The sequence below is a fragment of the Mugil cephalus genome, chromosome 23 (assembly GCF_022458985.1).
Source record: "Mugil cephalus isolate CIBA_MC_2020 chromosome 23, CIBA_Mcephalus_1.1, whole genome shotgun sequence".
Taxonomy (NCBI): domain Eukaryota; kingdom Metazoa; phylum Chordata; class Actinopteri; order Mugiliformes; family Mugilidae; genus Mugil; species Mugil cephalus.
Genome location: NC_061792.1, coordinates 1920940 through 1946221, shown reverse-complemented (window position 1 = coordinate 1946221; position 25282 = coordinate 1920940). Strand labels below are relative to the sequence as shown.

The 25282-nt window shown below is 40.0% G+C and overlaps 1 protein-coding gene, 1 non-coding gene and 5 pseudogenes across 2 annotated transcripts in view; 6 read left to right on the top strand and 1 right to left on the bottom strand.

Moving 5' to 3' along the window:
• LOC125001199 (NLR family CARD domain-containing protein 3-like) overlaps nt 1–25282 on the bottom strand; it is a 283132-nt gene that overhangs the window by 173528 nt on the left and 84322 nt on the right. The gene's annotated exons all lie outside the window — the stretch shown is intronic.
• On the top strand, nt 7850–7958 carry LOC125002971 (annotated as a pseudogene).
• Nucleotides 8060–8178, top strand: LOC125001949 (annotated as a pseudogene).
• LOC125002880 lies at nt 11442–11560 on the top strand (annotated as a pseudogene).
• Nucleotides 14070–14187, top strand: LOC125001537 (annotated as a pseudogene).
• LOC125001288 lies at nt 14289–14407 on the top strand. The gene has a single exon (XR_007111550.1). It is a non-coding gene; the product is annotated as a 5S ribosomal RNA (ribosomal RNA).
• Nucleotides 23936–24058, top strand: LOC125002620 (annotated as a pseudogene).

The following is a 25282-nucleotide window of genomic DNA, read 5'->3' as shown; positions in this document are numbered from 1 at the left end:
ATTTTCTTTCAGGAGACATGCTAACATTTACATCATCCAAATACATTGCAATGATGTTTTTGACCACTAATATATACTGCGTTTTTGACAGCTACCGTTTGCTTACTGCCATACCCCCCTGACACGCCTGATCTGTCTGATCTCGGAAGCAAAAGCAGGGTCAGGCCGGGTTTAGTACTGGATGGGAGACCCCCTGGAATACCAGGTGCTGTAAGCTTTTCATTCTCTCAGGAGACATGGTAACATTTATTCATCAAAATACATGCAATGATCATTTTGATCACTTATATATACTGCTTTAGGGGACATTTGCCGTTGCTTACGGCCATACCAACCTAAAACCAACCCCGATAGTGGGAGTGGTTATCGTGAGTGGCGCGCCGCCACGGTTTGACCTCTTCTTTGTTATAATTTCTTTTTCCGGTTGGAACCAGAAGATAGTTGTTTTTGTTTGTTTTTTTTTAAGCTTATTGCCCTAATAATTTCCCCGACGGCTCTCGGGCTGTTCGGGGACTGTTTCTTTCTCGCGTAAGTTTATAAAGATGAATCCAGGGGAGGAAGAGACAATGAATGATGTGGTGCGAGGAATGGCTGTCAACACAAAAAAGTTTGAGAGGGAGCTGACGGTGGAAAGTGGAGGTGGAAGATACGCAGTCAATTGCGGTAATGGACTTGCTAAAAGGTGTGAAAAAGGGAAAGGTGTGGGAAATTTTAGGTTGTAGAATGAAGACGGACAAGAAATTTGAAATCACAATGAAGGATAGTGCCGGGAAGGCAAAGTTGATTGACGGCATAAAAATTAAATGGAGTGCATGATCGGACGTGACATAATGAACAGCGACATGGTTGTCTCTTTCCTAAACTTACCGTGTATCTGGAGGACAGCACGATCATGGAAAGACTTAATGAATGGGGGTCCGGGCCCACTGTCGGCAATTAAAACGCCGTGTGTGGCCGGGCACGGGACATTGCCGACGGCACGAGATTTTTAAAGGTCCGGTTCAACGAGCAAGTAGATCGCTGTCTTACTCCAAAAAATTTTTAAAAACCATGAGGGGCGTAGAGTTTTTCCCGTGTGATCCTTTGACAGACAGATCCAAGTGTGCAAAAAAATGCATCAAGCCGGGACCACATCTTCAGGGAATGCCGGATTTCAAGTGTTTCAGGTGCGGAGAGAGTGGCCACTACGCAGGGAGTGCGCGGAGAGGAGAAGGACGGAGGAGGAGAGGGGAGAGTAAGTGGAGGAGGAGAACGGGACAAACCACGACGGCGAAGGAGGCCAAGGTCAAACAGAGGACCTAGACAAGGGTGAGCAGGACATGGGGATCGGGGGAAGAGGAGGATCGAAAACTGGTGGAAAGGATGTGGGTTTGGAGCGGGGGAACACCGGTGGGGGCGGACAACAATAACGCAAATGGAGAGGGTGGGAGAAACCGAACCTGCTGCCGAACAAGGACAGGAGAAGGGCAGAAAAGGACAGAGGACCGTTAAATGGACATGGAAGAGAGGAAAAGAACGGACAACCAGACTTGACAAGATCTTTCAAAGATTCTCAGCAAAGCGGAAGGCGGAGAAAGACAAAGAAAGAGAGGAGCGAAAAGGACCGAAGTCCGGTATGTGTTTGTATAGCTTTGGTCTAATGTTTACTTTTCGGTTTCTATTTATATTCAGTTTTGCTCTCATGGCCACAATAACCTCTGTTAACGCAAATGGGCTAAAAAATAAGAGTAAAATAAAAGAGCTATTATTTGCATACCGCAGCGATATTATATGTATTCAAGAAACTAATTGGAGACGAGGACATATTAAAGAAATAAGAGAGGAATGGAGAGGAGCTTATATTACAATAAATGGGGTTTAGAAATGCAAGGGGGGGTGGTAGCAATAATAATTAAAAAGGATGTTGTCGAAGACTATAAAGAGGTATATTAGAGATGAGACAGGGAACTTTTGGTGATTAGAAATTTAAATATAGAGAAATAGAATTCAGATTAATAAATATAAAACGTTTCCAAAAAAAAAATAGAAAAAAGATAAGTGTTGCATTATTAGAGGAACTTAAAATATAATTGCAGGGAAGTGTATTATAGTTTGGGGGACTTCAATATAAAATGAGTGTTGGGATGTAGGTTTAAGGGAGTTGAATTTAGATGGGAAAGATCGTGGAAACCCCCCAGGCCTGTGGCATAAAGAAAAGGGGCTTATAATGCATGGGAGAGAAGAGAACCCCAGAGAAGGAGAGAATACACAAGGAGGCAGAAAATGAGAGATGGGGTTCAAAAAACAAAGTAGAATAGATTTGGTGTTGGTGCAATGTGGCATTATTTGGTACATCGACAAAATAAGGCATCAAAGAAATAGCTTCAGTGACCATGATGGGGTCATGTTTCGAATTAAGGTGGAGAAAGAAGAGGTAGGAGGAGGGATGTGGATATTAAACGCAGGATTAATTGAAGAAGAGGAGTAAAAGATACAGATTATGGATTTGCTAGGACCGAGGAATAGGAGAAAAGGAGTGTATAAAGAAAAATGACAGGTTTAGACGACAGCATAGGGGAACGATGGGAGAAGATGAAAAATGTAATTAAACAAATTAGTATTAGATATAGTAAGAAAAGAAAAGCGAAATGATGAAGGAGGAAAAGGCTCTGAAACAAAAATTGAGGGCAGATTTTAAGTAGAGCAGACAATGAGGAGGGTTAAAATATAAACAATTATTTGGAGGCAAAGATGAATTTAGAGAGGTTTGAGAAGGAGGAAATGTAGAGGAGCGATTCTGAGAAGTAAAGCAAAATTTTGCATTAGAAGGTGAAAGGTGACAGGATATTTTTTGGGGTTAGAGAAAAGAAAACAGAATAGAACATACATAAAGGAAATTATGACAAAAACGGAGAGAAGATAGTAGTTTAAAGTGGAGATTCGGGAAAAAGGGTACAAAAATTTTTAGGGGGATCTCTATAAGAAAGGGACATAGATCAAGGAAGCTAGATGAAGTGATGGAAAGTGTAGAAAGGAAATTTGGTGAAGAGGATAGGGAATGGTTGTGATAGAGACATAAATGAGAAGGAGGGTGGTAGGGCCATGGGAGGATTGAAAAGTGGAAAGAGTCCGGAAGTGGTGGGATAGGGATCGAATGGTACAAAGCGTACAAAAATGAGGTAGCGCAATTCTGGTAAAATGTATTCAAGGGGATGGAAAGAACAGGGCAAGTGCAGAATATGGATGGGGGAGGGTGAAATGCAATAATATACAAAAAGAAAAAAGTAGGTTAGATTTGGAAAACTACAGGCCAATTAGTTTGTAAATACAGATTATAAGATACTAACTAAAGTCCTGGCAAATAGGATGAAGGGAGTGATAGGGAACATAGTACAGAACACGCAGAGTTACAGATACCCGGAAGAGACATAGCAGACACAATAGCCACAATCAGAGATTCAATAGAACACATGAAAGAGGATGGAAAGGGGGAGTAGTGTGGGAATAGATTGGAATAAGGCCTTTGATAGAGTAGACCACAGATTCCTGTTTAGAGTACTGGAGAAAGTTGGGTTCGGGGAGAGGTGGTTTGGGATGGGTAAAGAGGCTGTAGACAGTGCCAAGAGCCGAGTGAAGGTAAACGGTGTTTTTGACAACCTTTTCGATGTGGAGAGATCAGTGAGACAGGGATGTCCTTGTCAGCACTATTGTAAAGCAATAGTTTTTTTGAGCCCCTGGCGATGCTGATCAAAACTGACCCGGAGGTGAAAGGTGTTCAGTTGCCTATGGAGGGACCTGTGTCATCAATCAATATGCAGACGACACAACTATTACGGTCGGGACAACAACAGTGTGAAAAAGGGTGCTACAGATAATAGAAAAATATGGAAGGGCATCAGGAGCAAAAATCAACAAAACTAAATCAGAGATCATGCACATTGGAGATGTAGAGAGGATAGAAATGGGCTTAAGGGTGGAGGAGAAATACATGAAGGTGTTGGGAGTGTGTCTGGGGGTGGCAAGCAAAGAGGCTAGAGATGAGACATGGACTGGAGTGATTAATAAAATAAAAAAAAGTATGTACACTATGGAGGGGGAAAAACTTAAACTGAAAGGAAAAGTGATGGTGGTGAATAATTTGTTATTCTCAGTTTGTGTATATGTGATGAGAGTGTTAGACATGCCAGAGTGGGTTATGAATGTGTTAAAAAAAAATATTTGTGACTTTATATGGGAGGGGGAAAGGGGGGTGAAAAATTGCACAAAAAACTTTGATAGGGAAAAGAGAGGGGTGGGCGGGAAGTAATTGATTTGGAAATGAAAAGAACGGCAATAAGAGTAAGAACGATCCAAAAAATACAGGAGGTGGATTGAATATGGATGGAAGGAGTTTTTTAAGGAAATATGTGGATGAATGGGTGGGATAGGTGGGCTAAGGTTTGTTATGGTTTCAAACAATCAATGACAGTTAAAATCCCCGAGTTTTTTCAGGGAGGTGTTTGAAGCGGGAGAAAATTTCTACCAAAAGTAGAATATGAGTGTGAAGGGTTGCAAATGTTTGTTAACCTACCCTTGTTTCTCAATGGAAATTTAAATATAAAAAAAGTCTGTATGAGCCACAATTCATGGTGGCAAATTATTAAACAAGTCAAGGATATTATTTATGAGGGCATCCCGGGGTTTTTGAGATTGAATTGTATTTATGATTCTGTGAATGATTAGATGGTATGGAAGCAAAGAAAAAGTCAGCCGAATATATGAGCGGATTAAAATTAGTATCCTCTGGAATGGACAAACATTATTAAAAAAGACTGTGTGATTAAGCAAGACAAGCGTTACACCCAAGATGTATGTGATTGAAAAAGAAGAAATGCCTCTTTGAAAATGTGAAGTTGAAAAGGTATATGAATGGTTAATAGCTGATGTGATAAAAGAGCCGCAGCAGAGGAAAGTTTGGGCTGGCGTGTTCAATGATTTGGATGTTAAGAAAATATGGTTGAATGGGAACATAAAATATAACAGTATAGAGGTGAAAATAACGATTTCCTTATAAAACATAACAGAAAAATATACGAATTTTGGTGTTTCATAAAATAAATAATGCTGTAAGTGCAATGTGTGATGTATGTAAAATGGCATGAGAGTTTTTTTGCACTTTTTTTAGATTGTTTTGAGTTAGTTTATTTCTTTGATTTCCTGAAAAAACTTTTGAGGAACATTGGCGATTGGGATCAGAGCTGAAGGAGGGGTGGAGGAAGCTCTTTCTGTTTGGTTTACTTGAAAAGAAAAAGACTGTGAATTTTTGGTTTTAAATTTAACTACACTTTGAGCCATGCCAGATTGGCGGTTGTATTTTAGAAGGAATTATGCTCATTTTGAAGGGAGAAATGTACAAATTAAAGATTTGTTTAAGGACAATAATGAAAAGAGATATTGAACTGAACTGCAAGTATGGGGGAAAAGGAAAGGATGAGAGAATTTTTCATGAGTGGGAATAAGTTTATTGGATGGCGAAAAGGGAGAAGTTTTATTGAATTGGTGAGAGTTGGATTTGTACTTTTTATTTAGTTTGATTGTTTGATTTTGCTTTTTATACATTCATTAGAACTATGATAGGTTTGTTTCTTTTCTGATCTATGTGCAAAAGTTGACGTGACGTGTAAATTTGTGATTGAAGACTAATAAAAAGAAAAAAAAAAAAAAAAAAAGAACACGCCTGATCTTGGAAGCTAAGCAGTGTTTGGCCTGGTTAGTACTTGGATGGGAGACCGCCTGGGAATACTAGGTGCTGTAAGACTTTCATTTTCATCAGGAGACATGGTAACATTTACATCATCAAAATACATGCAATGATCATTTTGACCACTTATATATACTGCTGTTGTGACTGACAAAATGGCTTAAGGGCATACCACACTGAAACACCACCAGTTGTCATCTGATCTCGGAAATTTGCAGGGTCGGGGGTGGTTAGTTTTGAATGGGAGGCTCCGGGAATACCAGGTTCTGTAAGCCTTTCATTTTCATCAGGGGACACAGGAACATTTCCATCATCATAATACATGCAATATTGATTTTGACCACTTATATGTATTTTCTTTTGTGACTGACACCATACCACCTCGTAAGACGCCCGTGTTTGCTTGTCTCGCTTGCTTTCAGTTTGAAAGTCTAAACAGAATCTACGGACCCACCTAGGTTTGTATAAAACAAAAATTTCATAAGATCAAAGGCAAAGATTCATGCCATCATGTCAAAGGAAAACATTTCATGACATCATCATCAAAGGAAAAAAATTGAGGACATCTCAAAGGAAAACATCCCATGACGTCATCGCCCTGTTTTTATCCATCGTTTCTTTTGTATGTGCGTGAGCATGCACGGGAACTACATATGGATGTAACGTTACTCATGTGCGCGCATGTAGTCGCACGTGCGTCTGTACGTGCGCGAAAACAATACACAAAAATTAGACCAAAAATGCTCCCATAACTGTGGTAAAGGTTTGTTTAAGCCTCATCCCCATTGTATAATCAAAATGTTTGTGTCACGTGTAGTTTAATCATGTGCGGCTGATTCTTTATGTATTTCCCTCTGAGGTACATAATGGTCTAGCTGGAACCCTTTTTAACAGCGCTACTTTGTGGCTTTACTACACAATGATGTAAGAATTTATGTAAATTAGTTCTGTTTTTTTCGTTTCTTTCGGGCAATACAGCAAACCCCCAAAGTCTGAGGTGGTAGCCCGTTGTGATTTCTGCGAACTGGTGCAGCGTTAAATAGTTGTACAACTACAACTATCGTCGAACAGCAAACCCCTTTTTATTTAATTATTATGTTTTAATGCTGGACTTTTTATGAGACATGTATAAAAGAGTGATCTATGAAAATAAAAAAGACCCAGGTAGTTGTCATTAGATGCACTGAATCACTTGAATCTTGAATTAGAGATAAGGGAGGACTATTTTACGTTATTCCCGTGGAGAAATGAAGGTTTTACAGACAATGCAAAATGATAAAACAAACCAAAACCAAAGGAGAGAAAATATATAAATGTAAATATGTTAAAGGTACAAAAATAATTACATCTACTACTATTTTTCACTAATACTGATACAGTTGTGTAGAAGAGTGGTAGTGGTGATTTTGGTTGCTCATGCCAAAAAACTGACGACATATATTATCATATCAATAGTTTCCATCGGACGGCAGGGGGTTTTTAGATCTCACTACCAAGATTGAAAGGTGTTAATGAAAACTTTGATCGAGGAACCTAAATGAAAACACAACCAGAGTTTGGGGAGAAAAAGAAAATGATCAAAGAAAACAGAAGAAATTTGGAAAATCTTTCCCACACTCTCTCTTCCTAGCGCACTCCCACAAAATTTACATAGATGTGCCATAGAATGTTTTCCTTCATGATGTCATAGAATTCTCTCCTTTCATCAAATCTTTTCCTTTGGCCATGATGGCATAGAATCTTTGCCTTTGATCTTACTGAAAGTTTGTTTTATACAAGCCTCTGTGGATCTGTACATTCTTTAGTGCTTTTCAGAGTTACAAATTGACTGCAAGCAAGACAACGAACACACTTGAATAGAGCATGGTTCATTGATTTTCGTCCAAAGTTTTACAAAACATTTCCCGAATGAGAAGCATCAATGGCAACCCAACAAAACAGCAAAAGAGCTGAATATCTCAGTAGGGAGCACTCTGGGAAATTACCTGAAAGTGCAATCTTTCCTCAGAGAGGGCGGCTTTGAATTTGTTACCATTTTCATCAGGAGACATGGTAACATTTACATCATCAAAATACATGCAATGATGATTTTGACCACTTATATATACTGCGTTTGTGATAGTCACCATTGCTTACGGCCATACCACCCTGAACACGTCTGATCTCGGAAGCTAGGCAGTTTAGGGCCTGGTTAATAGTTGGATGGGAGACCGTCTGGGAATACCAGGTGCTGTAAGCCTTTCATTTTCATCAGGAGATATGGTAACATTTACATCATCAAAATACATGCAATGATGATTTTGACCAGTTATATGTACTGATTTAGTGACGTTTGACATTGCTTACGGCCATACCAACCTGAACAAGTCCGATCTTGTCTGATCTCGGAAGCTAAGCATGGTCGGGCCTGGTTAGTACTTGGATAGGAGACCGCCTGGGAATACTAGGTGCTGTAAGCCTTTCATTTTCATCAGGAGACATGGTAACATTTACATCATCAAAATAGATGCAATGATGATTTTGACCACTTATATATACTGCTTTAGTGATGTTTGACATTGCTTACGTCCATACCAACCTGAACACGCCCAGGTCCTGTAAGCCTTTCATTTTCATCAGGGGACACAGGAACATTTCCATCATCATAACACATGCAATATTGATTTTGACCACTTATATGTACCGCTTTTGTGACTGACACCACACCACCTCGTAAGACGCCCGTGTTTGATTGTCTCGCTTGCTTTCAGTTTGAAAGTCTAACAGAATCTACGGACCCACCTAGGTTTGTATTAAACAAACTTTCAATAAGATCAAAGGCAAAGATTCTATGCCATCATGATCAAAGGAAAACATTTCATGACATCATCATCAAAGGAAAACAATTGAGGACATCATCAAAGGAAGACATCCCATGACGTCATCGCCCTGTTTCATCCATCGTTTCTTTTGTATGCGCGGTGAGCATGCACGGAACTACGTATGGATGTAACGTTACTCCATGTTCGCGCATGTAGTCGCACGTGCGTCTGTACGTGCGCGAAAACAATACACAAAAATTAGACCAACATGCTCCCATAACTGTGTGTAAAGGTTTGTTTAAGCCTCATCCACATTGTATAATCAATATGTTTGTGTCACGTGTAGTTTAATCATGTGCGGCTGATTCTTTATTGTATTTCCCTCTGAGGTACATAATGGTCTAGCTGGAACCTATTAACAGCGCTACTTGTGGCTTTACTACACAATGATGTAAGTATTATGTAAATTAGTTCTGTTTTTGAGTTTCTTTCGGGCAATACAGCAAACCCCAACGTCTGAGGTGGTTGCCGACGTGTGCTGTCGAGATTTGTCATTAGAAATATTGACAAGTGGTTTCCTAACATTGCTTGTATTTTGCATCAATTTGCTGTTGTCCACAATTTGAACTGGCGCCGAAATAAAACGAGGCCAGTGGAGATAACGTGGTCGTTAGCATACGGTGGAGTGGGGAGCTAACTACGGGGCTAAGTTTACGTGTTAACGGCCAATTTCAATGTGTCAGAATGTGTCTACATGTATGTTAGTATTTTATTTTTATTTAACCTTTGTTTACCTAGGCAAGCAATTAAGAACAGTTTTACCGGCTGTAGTTGTGTTGTCATTTTTATTGCTGTAAGTTTTCTGTTTGTCTTGGAACAGGCTAACCGGTTTAGCACGTTGTGATGCTGCCAACTGGTACAGCGTTAAATAGTTGTACAAACTACAACTATAGCCGAAGAGTCAACCTTAACATATTTGAGTGTTTATGCTCTAATGCTGGACTTTTTATGAGACATGTATAAAAGAGTGATCTATGAAAATAAAAAAGACCCCAGTTAGTTGTCATTAGATGTACTGAATCACTTGAATCTTGAATTAGAGATGAGGCAGGACTATTTTACGTTATTCCCCGTGGAGAAATGAAGGTTTTACAGACAATGCAAAATGATAAAACAAACCAAAACCAAAGGAGAGAAACTATATAAAAGTAAATATGTTAAAGGTACAAAAATAATTACATCTACTACTATTTTTCACTAATACTGATACAGTTGGTAGAAGAGTGGTAGTGGTGATTTTGGTTGCTCATGCCAAAATCTGACGACATATATTATCATATCAATAGTACCATCGGACGGCAGTGTTATAGATCTCACTACTCAAGATTGAAAGGTGTTAATGAAAACTTTGATAGAGGAACCTAAATGAAAACACAACCAGAGTGGGAGAAAAGAAAATGATCACAGAAAACAGAAGAAATTTGGAAAAATCTTTCCCACACTCTCTCTTCCTAGCGCACTCCTCACAAAATTTACATAGAATGTGCCATAGAATGTTTTCCTTCATGATGTCATAGAATTCTGTCCTTTCATCAAATCTTTTCCTTTGGCCATGATGGCATAGAATCTTTGCCTTTGATCTTACTGAAAGTTTGTTTTATACAAGCCTCTGTGGATCTGTACATTCTTTAGTGCTTCTCAGAGTTACAAATTGACTGCAAGCAAGACAACGAACACACTTGAATAGAGCATGGTTCATTGATTTTCGTCCAAAGTTTTTACAAAACATTTCCCGAATAACAAGCATCAATGGCAACCAACAAAACAGCAAAAGAGCTGAATATCTCAGTAGGGAGCACTCTGGGAAATTGCCTGAAAGTGCAATCTTTCCTCAGAGAGGGCGGCTTTGAATTTGTTACCAAATGCTGCAAAAACCAACGAGAAAGTCGGCGTCAAAGTCAACAAGAGCCGTCCGGCAATTTTCAGACAGGCAAAAGTTGAAATTGATATGCTGAAATTGACATGCTGAAATTGACATGCTGAAATTGACATGCTGAAACAGCTGCGACGTCCGCATAGGTGATGATGATTGGCTCAGGTGCAGTAGGCCTTTCACGATAAGCCAATCTCAGGCAGTGTTCAGTTTAAACACAAATCACATCCAAACCCTGGTTGGACCGTGTCGCCTTGTTTTTATCTCTGATTCATATCTACCTGTTAAATTCTGACTCTACTTCCTGGCAGACTGTATCATTGTAGAAGCTTCAGCTCAAAAACAAAAATTCATGCAATGATGATTTTGACCACTTATATATACTGCGTTTGTGACAGTTAAAGTTGCTTACGGCCATACCACCATGAACACGCCTGATGTCGTCTGATCTCGGAAGCTAAGCAGTGTCGGGCCTGGTTAGTACTTGTGTTACGGTCCAGTGTGTGTGTGTGGCCTTGTCTTTTTGTTCTTTCATGTCAGGTACCGCCTTCCCCCCCTCCACCTCAATCAGCTGATTAGCTGATTGCCAGCTGTAGCCCATAAAGATCCGACCTGTATGCGTCATTAGAGGAGTGATCGTGCAGCCAGCGTGTGCAGCGTGTTTGTTTCTTGTCGGCATTGTGGTGTCTGAACAGGCTTCTTCTTGGTTTATTGTATATTGTAAATAAATCCCTGCGATTGCAGACGGTCCTTGGTTGGGTTCTTTGGTTCGTTTTCTCCTTTTACCTCAATTGTTACCTCCTTGTGTTCCCCTAGACGTTTTCTGCCCTGTCGGGTCGTAACAACTTGGATGGGAGACCGCCTGGGAATACCAGGTGCTGTAAGCTTTTCATTTTCATCAGGAGAAATGGTAACATTTACATCATCAACATACATGCAATGATCATTTTGACCACTTATATATACTGCTTTTGTGACTGACAAAATGGCTTAAGGGCATACCACACTGAACACACCCAGTGTCATCTGATCTCGGAAGTTTAGCAGGGTCGGGCGTGGTTAGTACTTGAATGGGAGGCTGCCCGGGAATACCAGGTCCTGTAAGCCTTTCATTTTCATCAGGGGACACAGGAACATTTCCATCATCATAATACATGCAATATTGATTTTGACCACTTATATGTATCGCTTTTGTGACTGACACCATCCCACCTCGTAAGACGCCCGTGTTTGCTTGTCTCGCTTGCTTTCAGTTTGAAAGTCTAACAGAATCTACGGACCCACCTAGGTTTGTATAAAACAAACTTTCAATAAGATCAAAGGCAAAGATTCTATGCCATCATGATCAAAGGAGACATTTCATGACATCATCATCAAAGGAAAACAATTGAGGACATCATCAAAGGAAGACATCCCATGACGTCATCGCCCTGTTTCATCCATCGTTTCTTTTGTATGTGCGTGAGCATGCACGGAACTACGTATGGATGTAACGTTACTCCATGTGCGCGCATGTAGTCGCACGTGCGTCTGTACGTGCGCGGTAAACAATACACAAAAATTAGACCAACATGCTCCCATAACTGTGTGTAAAGGTTTGTTTAAGCCTCATCCACATTGTATAATCAATATGTTTGTGTCACGTGTAGTTTAATCATGTGCGGCTGATTCTTTATCGTATTTCCCTCTGAGGTACATAATGGTCTAGCTGGAACCTATTAACAGCGCTACTTGTGGCTTTACTACACAATGATGTAAGTATTATGTAAATTAGTTCTGTTTTTGCGTTTCTTTCGGGCAATACAGCAAACCCAACGTCTGAGGTGGTAGCCGACGTGTGCTGTCGAGATTTGTCATCAAAATATTGACAAGTGGTTTCCTAACATTGCTTGTATTTTGCATCAATTTGCTGTTGTCCACAATTTGAACTGACGCCGAAATAAAACGAGGCCAGTGGAGATAACGTGGTCGTTAGCATACGGTGGAGTGGGGAGCTAACTACTGGGCTAAGTTAACGTGCTAACGGCCAATTTCAATGTGTCAGAATGTGTCTGTATGTATGTTAGTATTTTATTTTTATTTAACCTTTGTTTACCTAGTCAAGCAATTAAGAACAGTTTTACCGGCTGTAGTTGTGTTGTCATTTTTATTGCTGTAAGTTTTCTATTTGTCTTTGAACAGGCTAACGGTTTAGCACGTTGTGATGCTGCCAACTGGTACAGCGTTAAATAGCTGTACAACTACAACTATAACCGAAGAGTCAACCTTAACATATTTGAGTGTTTATGCTCTAATGCTGGACTTTTTATGAGACATGAATAAAAGAGTGATCTATGAAAATAAAAAAGACCCCAGTTAGTTGTCATTAGATGTACTGAATCACTTGAATCTTGAATTAGAGATAAGGCAGGACTATTTTACGTTATTCCCCGTGGAGAAAATGAAGGTTTTACAGACAATGCAAAATGATAAAACAAACCAAAACCAAAGGAGAGAAATTATATAAAAGTAAATATGTTAAAGGTACAAAAATAATTACATCTACTACTATTTTTCACTAATACTGATACAGTTGGTAGAAGAGTGGTAGTGGTGATTTTGGTTGCTCATGCCAAAATCTGACAACATATATTATCATATCAATAGTACCATCGGACGGCAGTGTTATAGATCTCACTATGTGACACTCAAGATTGAAAGGTGTTAATGAAAACTTTGATCGAGGAACCTAAATGAAAACACAACCAGATTGAGAGAAAAGAAAATTATCACAGAAAACAGAAGAAATTTGGAAAATCTTTCCCACACTCTCTCTTCCTAGCGCACTCCTCACAAAATTTACATAGAATGTGCCATAGAATGTTTTCCTTCATGATGTCATAGAATTCTCTCCTTTCATCAAATCTTTTCCTTTGGCCATGATGGCACAGAATCTTTGCCTTTGATCTTACTGAAAGTTTGTTTTATACAAGCCTCTGTGGATCTGTACATTCTTTAGTGCTTCTCAGAGTTACAAATTGACTGCAAGCAAGACAACGAACACACTTGAATAGAGCATGGTTCATTGATTTTCGTCCAAAGTTTTACAAAACATTTCCCGAATGACAAGCATCAATGGCAACCAACAAAACAGCAAAAGAGCTGAATATCTCAGTAGGGAGCACTCTGGGAAATTGCCTGAAAGTGCAATCTTTCCTCAGAGAGGGCGGCTTTGAATTTGTTACCAAATGCTGCAAAAACCAACGAGAAAGTCGGCGTCAAAGTCAACAAGAGCCGTCCGGCAATTTTCAGACAGGCAAAAGTTGAAATTGATATGCTGAAATTGACATGCTGAAACAGCTGGGACGTCCGCATAGGTGATGATGATTGGCTAAGGTGCAGTAGGCCTTTCACGATAAGCCTATCTCAGGCAGTGTTCAGTTTATACACAAATCACAACCAAAACCTGGTTGGACCGTGTCGCCTTGTTTTTGTCTCTGATTCATATCTACCTGTTACATTCTGACTCTACTTCCTGGCAGACTGTATCATTGTAGAAGCTTCAGCTCAAAAACAAAAATTCATGCAATGATGATTTTGACCACTTATATATACTGCGTTTGTGACAGTTAACGTTTCTTACGGCCATACCACCTTGAACACGCCTGATCTCGTTTGATCTCGGAAGCCAAGCAGTGTGGGCCTGGTTAGTACTTGGATGGGAGACCGCCTGGGAATACCTGGTGCTGTAAGCTTTTCATTTTCATCAGGAGAAATGGTAACATTGACATCATCTAAATACATGCAATGATCATTTTGATCACTTATATATACTGCTTTAGTGACATTAGACGTTGTTTACGGCCATACCAACCTGAACAAGCCCGATCTCGTCTGATCTCGGAAGCTAAGCATGGTCGGGCCTGGTTAGTACTTGGATGGGAGACCGCCTGGGAATACCAGGTGCTGCAAGCTTTTCATTTTCATCAGGAGACATGGTAACATTTACATCATCAAAATACATGCAATGATGATTTTGAGCACTTATTTATACTGCGTTTGTGACAGTTACCACTGCTTACGGCCATACAACCCTCAACACGCCTGATCTCGTCTGATCTTGGAAGTTAAGCATTGTCGGGCTGGTTAGTACTGGGATGGAGAGACCGCTCGCGGGAATACCTGGTGCTGATAAGATTTTCATTTTTCATAGGAGACATGGTAACATTTTACTCATCAAATAATGCAATTATCATTTTGATCCACTTATATATATACTGCTTTAGTTACATTTGACTTTGCTTACGGCCATACCAACCTTGAACAAGCCCGATTCGTTGATCTCGGAAGTAACGCATTGTCGGGCCTAGTTAGTACTTGGATGGGAGGAACGCCTTGGAATTTTTGATGTGTTGTAAGTCTTTCATTTGTCATCAGGAGAAATGCTAACATTTTCATAATCCAAATACATGCAATGATGATTTTGACCACTTATTATAATACTGCGTTTTTGACAGCTACCGTTTGCTTACTGCCATACCAACCTGAAAACACGCCTGATCTCGTTGATTCTCGGAAGCTATGCAGGGTCGGCATGGTTAGTACTTGGATGGGAGAGACGCCTGGGAATACCAGGTGCTGTAAGCTTTTCCTTCTCCTCATCAGGAGACTTGGTAACATTTACTTCTTCAAAATACATGCCAATGATCATTTTGATCACTTTATATTACTGCTTTAGAGGACATTTGCCGTTGCTTCGGCCATACCAACCTGAACAATCCCGATTGTGGGTAGTAGGGTTAACGTGAGTGGCGGCGCACTGCACGGTTTGACTCTTCTTGTTATAATTTCTTTTCCGGTTGGAACCAGAAGATAGTTGTTTTTGTTTGTTTTTTTTTTTAAGGCTAATTGCCCCTACTAATTTCCCGTCGGCTCTCGGCTGTTCGGGGGGGACTGTTTCTTTTCTCGCAGTAAGTTTATGAAGATGAATTCCAGGGGAGGAAGAGACAATGAATGAAGTGTTGGTGCGGAGAAGGGCTGTCAACACAAAAAAGTTTGAGAGGGAGCTGACCTGGTGGAAGTGGAGGTGGAAGATACGCAAGTAATTGCGTAATGGACTTGCTGAATGGTTGTGAAGAAGGACGTGTGGGGAAATTTTAGGTTGTAGATGAAGACGGAAAGAAATTGGAAATCCACAATGAAGGATAGTGCCCGGGAAGGCTAAAGTTGATTGACGGCATAAGAATAAAAGGAGTGCAGTGATCGGACGTGACTAATGAACAGGACTTGGTTGTCTTTTCCTAAACTTACCCGTGTATCTGGATAGGACAGCACGATCATGGAAAGACTTAATGAATGGGGGGTCATGGCCACTGTCGAATTTAAACGCGGTATCGTGTGTGCGGGCACAGACATTGCCGACGGCCGAGACTTTTTTTAAAGGGTCCGGTTCAACGAAAAAAATAAGGAGCAAGGTCAGATACGCTGCCTTACTCCACAAAATTTGAAACCATGAGGGGCGTAGAGTATTTCGTCGGTTGTGATCCATGCAGACAGATCCAAGTGTGCAGAAAATGCATCAAGCCGGGACACGTCTTCAGGGAATGCCCGGATATTTCAAGTGTTTCAGGTGCGGAGAGAGTGGCGCACTACGCACGGGAATGTGCGCGGAGAGGAGAAGGAGGAGGAGGAGATGGTATGAGGAAGTGGAGGAGGAGAGGGACAACCACACGGCGAAGGAGGGCCCAGGTCAAACAGAGGACCTAGACAAGGGTGAGCAGGAACATGGGGATCGAGGAAGAGGAGGATCCGAAAACTGGTGGAAAGGATGTCGTGGAGCGGAGAACACAGGTGAGCGGACAACAATAACGCAGAATGGAGAGGGTGTGAGAGGAAAAAACCGAACCCTGCTGCCGAACTAAGGACAGGAGAAGAATGCAGAATACGGACAGAGGACGTTAATGGAACATGGAAGAGAGGAAAGAACGGGACAACCAGACTTGACAAAAGACTCTTTCAAGATTTCAGCAAAGCGGAAGGCGGAGAAAGACAAAGAAAGAGAGGAGCGAAAAAGGACGAAGTCAGTATGTGATTGTTATAGCTCTGGTCTAAATGTGTACTTTTCGGTTTCTATTTATATTCAGTTTTTGCTCATGGCCCACCAATAACCTCTGTTAACGCAAAATGGGCTAAGAAATAAGAGTAATTAAAAGGGCTAATTATTTGCATACCGCAGCATATTATTTTGTATTCAGAAAAATAATGGGACGAGGACATAGTTAAAAAAATAAGAGAGGTAATAGAGGGAGTTATATATTACAAATAATGGGGCTAGAAATGCAAAGGGGGGTGCTGGTAGCAATATAATTAAAATGGATGTTGTCGAAGGACTAAAAAGAGGTCTATAGAGATGAGACAGGGAGACTTTTGGTTATGATAGAATTTATATATAGAGGAAATAGAATTCAGATTAAAAAATATATACGTTCCCAAATATAGAAAAAGATAAGTGTTAGCATAATTAGTGAACTTAAAAATATAATTGCAGGGATGTGTATTATAGTTGGGGAATTCAATATAAAATGTAGTCGTCTAGATGTAGGTAAGGGAGTAGTTGAATTTAGATGGGAAAGATCGAGAAACTGCTGTCCGAGCTGATGAAAGATAAAGGTGGCTTATAGATGCAAATGGGATGAGAAGAGAACCCAGAGAAGAGAGAATACACAAGGGGCAGATGAGAGATGGGGGTTCTAAAACAAAGTAGAAAATAGATTTTGGTGTTGGTGCAATGTGGCATTATTTGTACATCGACAAAATAAGGCATCAAAGAAAATAGCTTCAGTGACCATGTGGGTCATGTTCGAAGTAAGTGGAAGATAAGAAGAAGAGGTAGGAGGAGGGATGTGGATTTTAAACGAGGATTAATGAAGAAGAGGAGTACAAGATACAGATTATGGATTTGCTAGAACGAGGAGATTAGGAGGAAAAGGAGTGTATAAAAGAAATGAGCAGGCTAGACGAAAGCATAGGGGAAGATGGGAGAAGATGAAAAATGTAATAAACAAATTAGTATTTAGATTAGTAAGAAAAGAAAGCGAAAATTAATGAAGGAGGAAAAGGCTCTGAAACAAAAATTGAGGGCAGAGTTAAGTAGAGCAGACAATGAGGAGGGTTTATAATATAAACAATGATTTGGAGGCAAAGATGAATTTAGAGAGGTTTGAGAAGGAGAAATGTAGAGGAGGATTCTGAGAAGTAAAGCAAAATTATGCTTAGAAGGTGAAGAAGGTTGTACAGGTATTTTTTTTAGGGTTAGAAAAGAAAATAGACAATGGGACATACATAAAGGAAATTAATGACAAAATGGGAGAAGATAGTTGATGTATGTGGAGATTGGAGAGGGTCAAGAATTTTATGGGGAACTCTAGAGGAAATGGACATAAGAATCAAGAAAGCTAGATGAAGTGATGTAAGGTAGAAAAGAAGCCTGAGTGAAGAGGATGGGAAATGGTGTGATAGAGGGACATTAATGAGAAGGACAGGTGTTAGAGGCGATTGGAGGATTTAAAAGTGGAAGAGTCCAGGAAGTGATGGGATAGGGATCGAATGGTACAAAGCGTACAATAATGAGTCTACGTAGCGCAAATTCTGGTTGATGTATTCAGGGGATGGAAAGAAATGGCAAGTGCAGAATAGGATGGGGGAGGGTGTAATAGCAATAATTATACAAAAAGAAAGGAAGTAGGTTAGATTTGGAAAACTAACAGGCCAATTAGATTGCTAAATAAGATTATAATATACTAACTAAAGTCCTGGCAAATAGGAATTGAAGGGAAGTGATAGGGAACATGAGTACAGAACACACAGAGTTACAGAATACCCGGAAAGAGGGGGGAAGAGACATAGCAGACACAATAGCCACAATCAGAGATTCAATAGAAACATGAAGAGGAGGATGGGAAAGGGGGAGTAGTGCTGGGAATTGATTGGATGGAATAAGGCCTTTGATAGATTGTAGACCACAGGATTCCTGTTTAGAGTACTGGAGAAAGTTGGGTTCGGGGAGAGGATGGTGGGATGGGGTGATAGAGGCTGTATGACTGTGCCAAGAGCCGTGAGTGAAGGTAAAACGGTTCTTGACAAAACCTTTTCGATGTTGGAGAAGATCAGTGTGACAGGGGATGTTCCACTTGTCAGCACTTATTGTATGCGAAAAGTTGTTGAGCCCCTGGCGATTGCTGATCAAAAATGACAGGAGGTGGAAAGGTGTTCAGTTGCCCTATGGAGTGGGGACCTGTGACTTCAATCCAATATGCAGACGACACAAACTATTACGGTCAGGGACAACACAGTGTGAAAAGGGTGCTACAGATAATAGGAAAAAATAAGGATGGGCATCAGGAGCAAAAAATTCAACAAAACTAAATCAGAGATCATGCACATTGGAGATGTAGAGAGGATAGAAATGGGCTTAAGGGTGGAGGAGATACTGAAGGGGTGGGAGTGTGTCTGGGGGGTGGCAAGCAAAGAGGCTAGAGATGAGACATGGACTGGAGTGATTATAAGATAAAAACAGTATGTAAACTTTGGAGGGGGAGAAAACTTAAACTGAAAAGGATAAGTGATGGTGGTGATTGTTTTTATTCTCAGTTTGTGTGTATGTGTGAGTGTGTTAGACATGCCAGAGTGGGTTATGATGTGTGTTAAACAAACACTATTTGTGACTTTATATGGAGGGGAAAGGGGGTGAAAATTGCACAAAAAAACTTTGATAGGGAAGAAGAGGGAGGGTGGGGCTTGAAGATGAAGCTCATTGATTTGGAATGAAAAGAATGGCATAAGAGTAAGAACGATCACCAAAATACATGGAGGTGATTGAACTATGGATGGAAGGAGTTTTTAAGGAAATTTGTGGATGAAGTGGGTGGGATAGGAGACTATGATTTGTTTATGGGTTCAAACAATCAATGACCAGTTAAAAATCCCAGAGGTTTTACAGGGAGGTTGTTTGAAGCGTGGAGAAAATTTTACAAAAGTAGAATATGAGTGTGATGGGTTGGCAATTGTTTGTTAACTACCCTTGTTTCTCAATTGAGAAATTTAAATATAATAATAAAAGTCTGTATGGAGACACCATTCTTTGGGTGGCAATATTAAACAAGTAAAGGATAATTATTTATGAGGTTTCCCGGGGTTTTTTGAGATTGCTTGTATTTATGATTCTGTTGTGTGATTTAGATGGTATGGAAAGCAAAGGAAAAAGTCAAGTAGAATATTGAGCGGATTAAAAGTAGTTATACCTTGGACATGGACAAAATATTATAAATTGATGGACTGTGTGATTAAGCAAGACAAGCGTAACACTAAGATGTATGTGATTGGAAAAAGAGAAGAAATGCCTCTTTTGCAAATTTTGAAGATGAAAAGGTATATGGGAATGGTTTAATGCTGATGTGATAAAAGAGCAGCAGCAGAGAAAGTTTGGGGCAGCAGGAGTGTTCGTCGATTTGGATGTCAAGAAGATATGTTGAATGGGAATATAAAATATAACAGATAGAGTGTGTGAAAATAACGAATTCCTTATAAAACATAACAGAATATATTACTAATGTGGTGTTTCATAAAATAAATAATGCTGTAAGTGCAATGTGTTGATGTATGTTAAAAGTGGCCATGAGAGTTTTTTGCACTTTTGTTTGATTGTTTTGTAGTTAGTTGATTTTTCTTTGATTTCCTGAAAATACTTTTGAGGAACCATTGGCGACTTGGGATCAGAGCTGAAGGAGGGGGTGGAGGAAAGCTCTTTCTGTTTGGTTTACTTGAAAAGAAAAAAAGACTGTGAATTATGGTTTTTAATTTAACTGACCACTTTGAGCCATGCCAGTTGGCGGTTGTATGGTAATAGAAGGAATTATGCTCATTTTGAAGGAGAAATGTACAAATTAAAGATCTGTTTAAGACATTAATGAAAGAGATACTGAAACTGAACTGCAAGTATGGGGGAGAGGAGGTGAGGGAATTTTTCATGTGAGTGGCAATAAGTTTATTTGTTATGGGGAAAAAGGGGGAGGAAAGTTTTGTTGAATTGGTGAGAGTTGGATTTTTATTTTTTTTTTTATTCTGCTTGATTTTTGATTTTTCTTTTGATACATTCATCGAGAACTACGATAGGTTTTGTTTTCTTTCTGGTTCTATGTGCTAAAAAGTTGACTTGACGTGTAAATTGTGATTTAAGGACTAATAAAAAACAAAAAAAAAAAGAGAACAATCCGATCTCGTCTTGATCTCGGAAGCTAAGCATTGTGGGCCTGGGTTAGTACTTGGATGGGAGAGTGAACCCCTGGAAAAAACCAGGCGCCGTAGCTTTCATTTTCATCAGGAGACATGGTAACTCATTTACATCATCAAAATACAGGCAATTGATCATTTTGACCACCTTAATATTATACTGCGTTTGTGACAGCTAACGTTGCTTACGGCCATACGCCCTGAACACGCCTGATCCCGTTTGATCTCGGTAGCACCAAGCGTGTCGGGCGGCATGGTTGGTACTTGGATGGTGAGAGCCGCCTGGGAATACAGGTGCTGTAAGCTTTTCATTGTCATTCAGGAGACATGGTACCTTTACATCTTCATAATACATGAAATGATCATTTGACCACTTATATATGCTGCTCTAGTGGCCATTTGACATTGCTTACGGGCCATATCAAAATGAAAACGCTGATCTCGGAAACTAAGGCATGGTCAGGGCCTGGTTAGTATTGGATGGGAGACCGGCCTGGGAATACAGGTGCTGTAAGCTTTTCATTTTTCATCAGGAGACATGGTAACATTTACATCATCAAAATACATGCAATGATCATTTTGACCACTTATAGTATAATGCTTTAGTGACATTTTGACATTGCTTATGTCATACCAAAACCTGAACACGCTGATCTCGGAAGCTAAGCAGTGTCGGGACTGGTTAGTACTTGGATGGGAGCTGCTTGGGGAATACCAAGTGCTGTAAGCATTTCAATTTCATCAGGAGACATGGAACATTTACATCATCAAAATACATGCAATGATCATTTTGACACTTATATATACTGCTTTGAGTGATGTTTTGACATTGCTTACGGGCCATTACCAACCGGAAACACGCCCAGGTCCTGTATGCCCTTTCATTTTCATCAAGGGGACACAGGAACATATTTCCTATCATAAATACATGCAATATTGATTTTGACCACTTATATGTACCCCCCCCCCAGCTTTTGTGATGACACCTATAACCTCTCGCTTGCTTTCAGTTAGGAAAGTCTAACAGAATCTACGGACCCACCTAGGTTTGTATAAAAAACAAAACTTTCATAAGATCTCAAAGACCAAAGATTCTATTGCCATCATGATCCAAAGGAAAACATTTCATGACATCATCATCAAAGGAAAACAATTGAGGACTATCATCAAATGAAAACAATTGAGGACATCATCAAAGGATGACATCCCATGACGTTCATCGCCCTGTTTCATCCATCGTTTCTTTTGGTATGTGCTGGTGAGCATGCACCGATACTACGTATGGATGTATCGTTACACCTTATGCGCGCATGTAGTAGCACGTCAGTACTTGCGGTCTGTAAGTGCGGCGAAAACATTCCACAAAAATTAGACCAACATGCTCCCATAACTGTGTGTAAAGGTTTGTGTTAAAGCTCTCATCCACAGTGTATAATCAATATGTTTGTGTACGTGTAGTTTATCATGTGCGGCTGATCATTATCGTATTTCCCTCTGAGGTTTCATAATGGTCTAGCTGGAAACCTATTAAAGCGTACTTGTGGTTTACTTCACAATGATGTAAGTATTATGTAAATTAGTCTCTGTTTTTTGAGTTTCTTTCGGGCAATACAGAAAACCCCAACTATCTGAGGTGGTAGCCGACGTGTGCTGTCGAGGTCTTGTCATTAGAATATATTGACAAGTGTTTTCCTAACATTGCTTGATTTTGCATCAATTTGCTTGTTGTCTATAATTTGAACTGACGCCGAAAATAAAACGAGGCCAGTGGAAGCTAACGTGGTCGTTAGCATACGGTGGGTGGTGAGCTAACTCGGGCTAGTTAAACGTGCTAACTGGCCACATTTCAATGTGTCGAATGTGTTTGTATGTTGTTAGTATTTTATTTTTATTTAACCTTTGTTTACTAGGCAGCTATTAAGAACAGTTTACAGGCTGTAGTTGTGTTGTGTCATTTTTTATTGCTGTAAGTTTCTGTTTGTCTTGGAAAGGCTAACCGGTTTAGCACGTTGATTGTGAGCGCCAACTGGTTACAGCGTTAAATACTGTACAACTACAACTATAGCCGAAGAGTCAACCTTAACATATTTGAGTGTTTATGATGCTCTAATGCTGACTTTTTATGAGACATGTGTAAAAGAAGTGATCTATGAAAATAAAAAAAGGACCCCAGTTGTTGTCATTAGATGTACTGAATCACTTGAATCTTGAATTAGAGATAAGGCGGACTATTTTTACGTTATTCCCGTGGAGATAATGAAAGTTTTACAGACAATGCAAAATGATAAAAACCCTAACCAAAACCAAAGGTGGAGAAACTATATAAAAGTGTCAAATATGTTAAAGGTTCAAAAATAATTACATTCTACTACTATTTTTCACTAATACTGTTACAGTTGGTTCTAGAACTGTGGTAGTGGTGATTTTAGGTTGCTCATGCATAAATCTGACGATATATTATTCATTATCAATAGTACCCCATCTCCCCACGGGTCTAGGGGGGGGGGCGGAGGGAGCACTGACGGCAAGTGTTATAGATCTCACTAATTGTGATACTCAGATTGAAAGGTGTGTGCTAATGAAAACTTTTGATTGAGGAACCTAAATGAAAACCAACAAACCAGAGTGGGAGAAAAGAAAATGATCACAGAAAAACAGAGAAATTTGGAAATCTTTCCCACACTCTCTCTTCCTAGCGCTCATCACTCACAAAATTTACATAGAATGTGCCATAGAATGTTTTCCTTCATGATGTCATTGAATTCTTCTCCTTTCATCAAAATCTTTTCTTTGGCCATGATGGCATAGAAATCTTTGCCTTTGAATCTTACTGAAGTTTGTTTTATACAGCCTCTGTGGATCCCTGTACATTCTTTAGTGCTTTTCAGGTTACAAAATTGATGCAAGCTATAGACAACGGAACAACACATTGAATAGAGCATGGTTCATGATTTTCGTCAAAGTTTTACAAAACATTTCCCGAATGAACAAGCTATCAAATGGCAACCAAACAAAACAGCAAAAGAGCTGAATATTTCAGTATGGGAGCACTCTGGAAATTGCCTGAAAGGTTGCAATCTTTCCTCAGAAAGGGCGGCTTTGAATTTGTTACCATTTTCATTCAGGAGACATTGGGTACATTTACATCATCAAAATTAAATGCAATGATCATTTTTAATCATTATTATATTACTGCTTTTGTGACTTTTGGAAGTTGCTTACGGCCATACCAACTGAACAAAGCAACCCGATCTCGTTCTGATCTCGGAAGCTAAGCATGGTCGGGCTGCGTTAGTACTTGGCTGGGAGACCGCCTGGGAATACCAGGTGACGTAAGCTTTTCATTTTCAATTCAGGAGACATTGGTAACATTTACATCATCAAAATACATGCAATATGATTTTGACCACCTTATTTATACTGCGTTTGTGACAGTTAACATTGCTTACTGCCATACCACCTCTCAACACGCCCTGATCTCGTCTGATCTCACATGCTATGCTATGTCGGGCCTGGTTAGTACTTGGATGGGACGACGCCTGGGGAATACCTGGTTGCTGTAAGCTTTCATTCTCATCAAGGAGGACATAGGTAAACATATTACATTCATCCTAAATACATGCAATGATCATTTTGACCACTTATATATACTGGTTTGTCACACATCATCATTGTTACGGCCATATCAACCCTGGACAAGCCGATTCTCGTCTGATCTCGGAGACTAGGCACGGGTAGGGCCTGGTTTGTCGTAGGATGGGAGAACGTCCGGGGAATACTAGGCGATTGTAAGCCTTTCATTTTATCAGGAGACATGGTAAACATTTACATCATCAAAAATAATGCATGGATGATTTTGACCACTTATATATACTGCGTGTGTGACTAGTCACCATTGCTACGGCCATTTACCACCCTGAAACACGTCTGATTTCGGAAGCTAAGCAGTGTAGGGCCTGTTAGTACTTGGAATGGGAGACCGCCTGGGGAATACAGGTGCTGTAAGCTTTCTCATTCTCATCGGAGAATGGTAAGATTTACATCATCAAAATACATGCAATAATCATTTTTATCACTTATATATACTGCTTTAGTGACATTTGACGTTGCTTACGCCTACCACCCTAAACAAGGCCCGATCTCGTTGATCTCGGAAACTAAGCATGGTCGGGACTGCTTAGTACTTGGATGGGAGACCGCTGGGGAATACAGGTGCTGTAAGCTTTTTCATTTCATCAGGTGGGTTCCATTGTAACATTTACATCATCAAATACATGAAAATGGATCATTTTGACCAACTTATATATACTTGCTTTTGTGACTGACAAAATGACTTTAAGGGCATACCACATCTGAAAACACACCCCAGTGTATCTGATCTCGGAGTTAAGCAGGGTAGTGGGCGTGGTTAGTACTTGAATGGGAGGCTGCCGGGGAATACCAGGTCCTGTAAGCCTTTCAATTATATTCAGGGGACCCAGGTACATTTCCATCATCTTAATACTGCATTATAGATTTTGACCACTTATATGTACCGCTTTTGTGACTGACCACCACACCACC